Source organism: Phasianus colchicus, chromosome 25 (assembly GCF_987193195.1).
Source record: "Phasianus colchicus chromosome 25, bPhaCol1.hap1.1, whole genome shotgun sequence".
NCBI lineage: Eukaryota > Metazoa > Chordata > Aves > Galliformes > Phasianidae > Phasianus > Phasianus colchicus.
The window spans coordinates 3824203-3833182 of NC_143460.1; positions in this window are offsets into that span (position 1 = coordinate 3824203).

An 8980-nucleotide genomic window follows, 5' to 3' on the forward strand; every position below is an offset into this window, starting at 1 on the left:
GCTTACAGGGGAGAAATTTGCAGCTCAGTGCCCCCTCCTCCAGCCCAGCACTTTCAGAGACTGCAAAAACGATTTCCAGCATCTGACATCCAAGTGCAGCCACGTCAGCAAGAGAGCAGCAGACCGAGGGGTAATTCCTCTGTCACTTGTAGTGGAAACCAGAGATACCTCCGGGGCAGCAACAGAGCTAGAAAGGCTTTTCCCTGCCGGGAAGCGAAGCGATCAGCCCGCTTCAGCCTCATTTCACATCCCTTCCATTCCCAGCGCGCTGTCACTCGCGTGGCTCCAACGCACCGCAGACCCACAATACCTCCCCCAGCAGCGCATCGCTGCCGGACCCCCGACCTCCAGCATCGCTCCCTTGAAGCTGACAGCACCTCCAGAAAGCCGCATCCTCCCTCCATCCCCCCTTTTCCTCTCCCCCACCCCGGGCAGCTGCCGCCCCTCCGCTGGGCGCCGCCCGGGGCGCACCGGAGCCCGGCACAACGGCGCCACCTTGCGGAGCGCGGAAGCGCAGCAGGCTGGGAAACGCCCCGTGGTTTCGGTACGGAAGGGGTGAAGCTGCTGAGCATCTGTGTTAGGAGAGCCGGAGAGTGTTTTTTTTTTTTTCCTCTCACCTTCCTGACGGCCACGGTGGATTCCAAGCACTCCCGGCTCGCTGAAGCGCAGAATGCTCGGAGCCGTGCGTGCTTTCAGTGATGCGCCTCTTCTAAAACGTGCCCAAGATCTCCAGGCAGCCCCTTTTCCACTAGAGGACAGTGCCACACCGGAAAGGACAGCGGTGCCCTTGGTGATGCTCCAGCCCCTCAGCCCGCTATTCGGTGCTCTCTTTGAGCCAGATCTGATAAGCAGAATAGCACCAAAAGCAAGAAACAAACAGCCTGTAGCAAGGACAAAATGGAAAAGGAAGGCTGGAGGGTGCTGTCCTGCACAAAGTCATTTAACGGCCACTTGGGAAAGGTTTCCTAATCGGTTTGTCATTACTGCCTAAACCTGGATCATCCCTGGGGAATGTGCTGGATCTTGGCTTCCCATTGGCAAACCTCTTCTCTGGGAATGTGCAGAAGGTGATCAGTTAAATAACCTCCTTGCCTGTTGTTCAAGATGGTCAAAACAAGAGAGCATGGCTATCCAGAGCCCACCCAGAGAGAATGCCTTTAGCAGAGGGAGACGTGAGCACCAGGATTCAGGAACATCCAAGAAATGATACCCACACCAGCAGGGTTGTTCAGCTGCTTCGATTTGATCTCCTCCATTAACAACACACAGCCTGCCTGAAGCGAAGCAGAGCCCAACAAATGAGGTGAAGGATGAACGAAGCTCTCAGAGCAGCAGAGCCAAACCCTGCACATGAATACCTTTAAACATTTCCCAGTGCTGTCACTGGGTTTCTCCCTCTCTGGTGACAAAACCTCCTCGTCTTCAAGCTGAGGTCTGAGACAAAACAACAATAAAATTCTACGTTTCATCTATCGTGGCCTCCCAGCAGCATACACTTTGTTGGAGCTTATTAACCAGCTCCCAACTTGCTCCCTGCATAATCAGTTTGTACTTCAAAGCCTCCTCTAGCAGACGGAGCTAAATGATGGTGTTAAATCCACTCATGTATAAAATTAATTAGCTGTGGGGCAGGACAGTGGATATTGGCTGTCAGAAGTTGGGATATTAGCTGAATGGGGCTGCCCAGGGCTCTGGGGACCTTTGTAACTTCCCAAGCAATGCTTCATTCCCCTGCATCCCAAATGGTTTTTTTTTTTCAAGTGGGGCGGATTCAAGCAGTGCTGATGGCAGCTCAGCATCCATCCTGAGTGCAGCAGAATCAGCCCTGAGCCACGGTGGATTCTGTTCTGCACAAATCACCCGAGACAGAAAGCAGCATCTGGCTGAGCGCCCGCCCAGGCAGCAGGAATGGGTCACATCAGGGAGAGGGACCTTTCCTCTGCATCTCCAATTTCCTCCCAGTAATCCTTTCCCAATTAGTTTTCAGGGAGGTAGAAATTCATTTAATTATTTTTCAGTCTCACCATCAAATCAAGCTACCCAAGAGACCGCAGACGGTGAGGGTTCCAACCTCAGCTCAGCACAAAGAGTTAGCAGTGATTTTCACATTTCACCTGCATCCAACAGTTAGCTGTAAATCCACCCCCTCACTGAGGCTGTGCTTGCTGTCACCTCCATGCGACAGGTGAAGCACATTGCTGAGCCTCAGGGTGGAACCCAGAGCACCCAATGGTTGTGAATGATGCGCAGGGAACCAGCAGTGCTGTTGTTGGAGACCTGCATGGTTCAGCCTCAAACTCCCACAGCACTGCATGGAGAGCAATCTCTGCTCCGTGGCAAGGCTAAGGATGCTTGGATTTATTCCTTTGCTCTTCTCCCACGGACGTGGTTTGGTGGGCAATATTGTGGTAGGTGGGTTGTTGGGCTGGGTGATCCTAGAGGTCTTTTCCAACCATAATGATTCCAAGGCTATCAATGAGATGTAAGCAAATGGAGAGTTTTGAGAGGCCCAGGTCCACAGCCAGAGCACACCTTCATTCTCTGTCTCGTAGAACCTCAAACCACCAATGCATGAGAAACAAACATCCATCCCTCCCACCCCAGCACATCACTCGACTCCCTGCACTCAGCACTGGAGATGGGGAGAGCTCTTGGTGCGTGAGATGGGGCAGAACAGATGGAAATCTGTCTCTGCTACAATACCCGTATTGCCATACCCATACAGAAGCCTTAAGGAAAAAAAAAAAATCACCCCTTGCAGCCTGACCTGCATGTTAATGTGGTTCATTTTCCAGACAACAGCAGATCAGTGAGACAGCAAGATAACACAGAGGCCCCTGAAAAAAAATGCATTGATTTCAGGCTGTGGTTTCCCCACCAGCAGGCTCTGACTGCAGGCTGTGCTCTGCTTGCATGATGAAGTGGTAATCCATTACAGCCAAGAACACGGGTCCACAGATCATCTGAATGAGAAGTGATAAAACTACGCGTTTGGCTGGTCCCAAAAATGTCATTCTTGTGAAACATGGGGCAACATTTCTCATCCGCAGCAGCGCTAAGTACATCCTCATGGCCTTTCAAAAATCTGTTGTGCAAATGCATATGAAAACAGCTTTTAGGAGATGCCTTGGCAATTAGCACAGGGAAGAGCCAGCGACAAAGTAATTGTCTGTGATGTTAAATGTTCTTAGGGATGCACGGACCAGGCTGCCACAGAGCTTCAGCTGAAATCATCCCTTCAGTCGGTGCTCTGCCTGAAAAGCAGGAGTTATGCTCCCAGCGTGGCTTTCACCTTGGTTTGTCTGTATCAGGCACTGAGAGGCACCACGTCAGGCACTTCATACGTGATCCTTGAGGTCCCATCCAACCCAAGCCATTCTATGATTCTATCAATCAGTTTCCAAGGAGGGAGCAGCTCGCCCCTAATCCACGCTGCCCTGTGCCTGATTTCACCATGCACTCATCACCCAAGGAGCTGCTTTTCTACCACCAGCACAACAAACCATCCTATAAATGCTGTTTCCTCCAGCCTGCAAGAAGCTCTTTGAGAACAGCCGGACAATTTTCCAACATTGTAGACTGAAAATATCAATTTCTGCCCGTTCTTCACAGGATCCAAAAAGGAATCAGAGGTTGAACTCCGGGTAGCAACCCACGATGACCTGAGCATCAGGCAGAACACTGTGTGCAGCCGTGTGCTTTATCACCTTCCCCTCATACACATCCCACGTCGGAAGGGGATTAAGCAGCATTAACTGCCTGCCCATGGCTCCAATCTGCTGGAGGACCCAGAGAAAGGGAGCGGGTCAGCTTGGCTTTGTCCCAACCAAAGGACAAAGGCTCATGGTGTTGTGCCAGCCCTTGTCAGCTGCTGCCTGCTCCCAAACAAGTTGTGGTGTGGGGAAAGCATCACTGCAGCATTGAGAAGACATCCTGGTGGGATGAGCCCACAGCACGGGGTGATAACCCCAAACCCAGCCATTGCCACAGGGTGAAGCTGATTCTCCCCATTCACATCCAGAAAGGCTGCTCCCCTGGGTGATAATCTCTCAGCATCTGCTGTGCCTTTTCTTCATGCCTCCTCCCAGCCCAGCAGATCCTGCAGTGATAGAAATGCTCAGAGCGCTGCAACAAACTGTGCATCCCAAAAACTGAGACCTCCAGCAGGAGGCCAGCAAACAAAGCCATCACCCCAGTGCCATAACTCCATCAGCACTTCTCCATCCTCTGCCCTCAGCCATTCCATCAGGAAAAGCAGGCAGCATATTTAGAGAGCAGCTTTGTGCTTCATTTGCAGGAAGCATAGCATGGGGAGAAGGCAGATCATTAGGGCTACGTTTCCTAGGAGATTTTCACACACTTAGATGGGAGGGGGGAAGAAAAAAAAAATAAAACATGCACATATCGTGCAGGCAGAAGGTAAAAATCCCACTGGCACTTCAGATCTGCTGAGTTAAACTACTGGTGAAGCCACCATAGTGCACCATAATTGGGTTTATTTTGTCCTCCTCTCCATGTCACGTGCACAAAATGACAGCAGGAGAGCAAAGCACGTTGCCCAGATGCTGAACAGCTCATCCCACAGGAGTTCTAGCAGCCAAGTCCTTGCTTGCAACCTCTTGGAGGCCCACGTTTGGCCACCCAACAGCATTCAGTCATAATGCCAAAGGCAGAGATAGTGAGGCAGGTGAGAAATACCCAGCATCACCAATTTTAAGTGGAGGAAACAAACTGAGCTCAATACCAGCCACTCAAACAAGAAGTGGTCCCATGGAAACAACACATAACCCCAAACAAATTTCCCCTGTATCTGGGTATAACCTGGGCCTGATTATCAAGCAGGCAAGAACAGCCTTTAATCACAAAGCCTTGAACTTTGCTTTAGTGGGGAGAGCACGGATCACTGCAGACATCCTTCCTGTTATTCATCATCTCCTAATACACATCCCAAAGCAGCTGCTCCTCTGCTTTCATCATCCTGATTGATGCTTCTCACCTGGGAGGCAATGGGATCCCAATGACTGCAGTGTTTACATTGGGAGAGAAGGGAAAACAGCAGAGAGTGAGCCTGGGGTCATGGAGAGGGTCTCGGTTGTCTCCTTACACTGAATTAAACACATCCTAAAGCCTCTGCTCTCTTTATTCTGTATCAGAGCTCCATTCCAATGCCCATTGCAGCCCCAGATTCACTGCAGGTGCTGGAGCTGCCCGTCCCATGGATGCAGGTTTGCTAGCAGGGTTTCTCATGGAAGAAATACCTCCCACCCCTACAGGCTGCAGAGTAGGGAAATCACACGCCCAGATCAGATTCCCACTGCATAGAGCAAAATTTGGGTCCTGTCCCACCTGGTTACAGTGGGACTTCAGCATGGAGATGTTCTACAGTGGCATCAGGAGGGGGGAAAACAACATAAATAAATGAAAGAGAGAAAAACACCCATCCCAAACCATCGGCTTCCAGCCTCGAAATGTAATCTTGTGTGTTTTTTTATTATTGATTTAAGGTTGTTTGCCCTCTGCCTGGGTCTGGTTTTTAAATGCTAATGGTGATAACAGCAGAAGGAGATGAAGGAAATTGAAGCACTTTGCAGCTCCCATTGCTCTGAACCCCCCTGTGAGCACACAGGGACCAGCAGGAGAACGCAGGGCTGGCAAACAAGCTATCTGCCCTCCTGAAGGTGCATAGCTTCTATTTGCCCTCAGGCTCTTGTTGTAGGTCAGTTAACTGCTTCCACACACATGTGTCCAATTAAAAGGTACAGCAGAAAGAGCAAACAATAATGGAGCTATCAGCTGCCATAGCCCCAGGGCTGCGTTCATTTCATTGAATGGAAACCCCCTGGTGCCATCCACCACTCCAGGGTCACCCCTCACTCTTTGCTTTAGAAGTTAAATAGAAAACAAATATATTCAAGGAAAGGATTCCAGCTGCATGCGATGTGCTTTGGCCCTCTCCCATCCTTCTGTGCTTTCCCATTGCTGCTCTGCAGATGGGCACCAAACCCAGCCCTGCCCTGACCCCAGAGCACAGCTTTCCATTACGACCTGTTCAGCATATTTATTGGATGCTCTCCAATACGAAGCAGCATCACGGGTTTTAATTAAAGGGCGAAAAATGCAAAACAACTCTGAAAGAGGAAACGGAGCGGGGGAAGAAGGGGAGGCTGATGGGAGAGCATCTGGTTTCTCATTGCTTTCAAATCACAGCAGCTCCTGCCTGCAGCACCCCAGGGTTGTGCCACAGCTGACTGTTGCCCAACTGCACAGAGGTCTGCAGGAAGGTGCTGAGCTGGGTCTGCCCAATCCCAGCCCTGCCCTCGATGGGTGCAATCACATCCTCTGATGACTACAGCACAGAGACATTCGGTGCCCTGATAAGAGGAGCACCACGTGGGCACTTCTCTGAAAGCTCTTCACAAACACTGCGAGCAACCAGAAGCAATGATGTCACGTTTTTTGGTTTGCAGCTCCCCAGGCCTGAGAAGAAGCACAGGCTGCAATCAATGGCACAGCCAAGCTGGGGTTGTAAGGATTGAGAACCCACAGCAGGGGGATCTTCAGGGGCGGAAGGAAAACGTGGAGCCTAATTTTGGAGGCTTTAGAGGACCTAATTTTGGTTTTAGAGGACCAGCTCTCCTTCCTGCCCCAGGCAGCCGACCCACAGCCATCCCAACCCACTGCAACACCACCCACCCTACAGCATTCACACAAGTGTGACACCAGCAGATCTACCCCTCCTGCCCTGAGCTGCAAAAGGCATTTTAGTCTTTAAATACTCAAGACAAAAGACAACCTGAGCACGCTTTGTGCTGTCAGCAACACGAGATTAACCCCATCACACACCCCAAGGAAAAGATTTGTTTTGAGAAGCGAGCCAAGGCAGTGCTTAAACCCAAGCCAACAACCTTCATTCCTTCATTTTTTTCCCCTATTAATTAACTACCTACAAAACGAAGGAACCAGCTACAAAGCCAAGAGGTTGAATTACTCTTCAACTCCCCCCTCTGTGCCATAGGGTGCAGGAACACGGCGTACATTTCACATGCTCTGCTCCGTGTCATATTGATGCCACCAGCTGCCAAAAATTGACTCTGTGACACGGTTCTACCTTGACAAATGCAACATTAAGGACTTACAAATTGAGTTTCACGGGCCAGTATCTCAGCGTCACACCCAGGAGGAATGAGGAAATGCAGAGTGCTGCAGCAGCACCCAGCAACACGCAGAGCACTGGGGCTCCCCATGGCCCCCTGTGCTTCCTTCCTTTGCTGGGAAGCAAACCACGCTCACAGGAGCAGCACCAGCAAAGCACAGTTCTACCACCAGCCCACACCAAAATCTGCTCCTGAGGGCTGATGGTTGGGAAATGGCTTCAAGTGGCTGCAGCTGGGGGTGGTGTGGGTGAGGGCACAGCTGTGTGCTGCTCAACACTCAGCCCCAGGGCTCCTGCACAGCTCTGGGTGAGCAATTCCTGAGTTGTGGCCATTCTGAACTCACAGCTGCAGCACGGCCAGGACCTCAGGTGGAGCAGGAGGACGTGTATTGCGGGTGGATGCCATGCACTGTGCATCCCTGCTCAGCCTGTGCTGCCAGCTGTTGTGCTCTGGGCTGCTGTGCAAACAAGGAGCTGCACTGCACTGCTGTTGCAGAAGGAGCAGCTCTGGTTTGGCTGAAACACAACCTGGAAACACCAGCAGCGTGTTCAGAAAAGTGCAGGAAACCAATGGGAGCCAATGAGTTTGTTTTTCAATCCTTCTGCTTGAGAAATTTCCCTTTTCCATGATGATCTTTCCCTATAGAAAATGCACATCTATCTTCCAAGGCTCGTTTTCCTTCAGTGGATGAGCTCTGCTTTCCCATAGGCACCTTTGCAGGGGGATTCTCCCTGCTGCTGAACACACAAATCTGGAGCAGCAGCCCCAGTGCAGAGAGAACTGCTCCAAATGGTGGCAGTGAGAGCTGAGTGTGGCCTCAAAATGCTGAAGTGCAGCTTCACCTGCACAGGATCAGCCCTTCCACCTCTGCCTTCAGCTTTGCTTTTTATTGATTTGTGGGCTGGTTGTTTTTTGTTGTTTTTTTTTTTTTTTGCATTGCCCTCTATTAATCTCCCAGCAAAGCAGCTGTCTGATCACAACCACAGCAAATTGCATTATTCCCCAAAACACCTCCTGCCACCAACTCACAGAGGCTCTTTCCTATGATAGGTAGCTTATACCCGTAGGGTCTCTTAGAAGGATGAATGTCTTTTAATTAGACACAAACTGTGCTCATTTATGGTTATTAGAAGTGATCTGCAAATCTTTACTCGGCAAATAATTGCCTCTGAATGGTGATATCACACCCAGTGGGGCAGAGCCGTGCACACAGCCATCAATGTGGGGCAGGGAGCTGCTGGGAAGAAGCCTCTCCCAATGCACTCCTTGTGTTTGCTGCTGTATTTCCCCCGAAAAGTAATAACTCCACAAACAGATGCATATCTCTATTTCTTCTTGGCGTAAATCAACAGCCGGGAGGGGAAAACCAAAGCTTCAGTGTTGCAAAACAAACGTGGAACGCACGTGGATATGTAAAATATATTGGTGGAGTTCAATGAAGAGGGGCTGCGGGGGGGGAGGGAGCAGCACAGATCCTCAGAGCCTGGGATCACAGCTCTGATTGCAGCAACGCAGCAGCTGGAGGCAGCAGGGAGGGGGGATCCCACTATAAAACCCTGCCCGCAGTGCTCACTGCAGGGATTTTGTGTGCTTGGTTCCCTGATGTCCTGCCTGCTCCTGGAGGGAAAAGGCCAAAGGGATGCAGCCTCTATTGTTGTCACCGCACTAAAAGGAAGCGACAAAGAGGAGCTTTCTCTCAATTGAGGGATAGAGGTGGATTGCAAAATGAGCCGTGCAGGGAGATTTAAGGATTTAGGAATGCTCAGTGCAGCCCAGATCAAAGACTGAGCCGGGACTGCTGCACTCCTACAGGAAACCCACGCCGA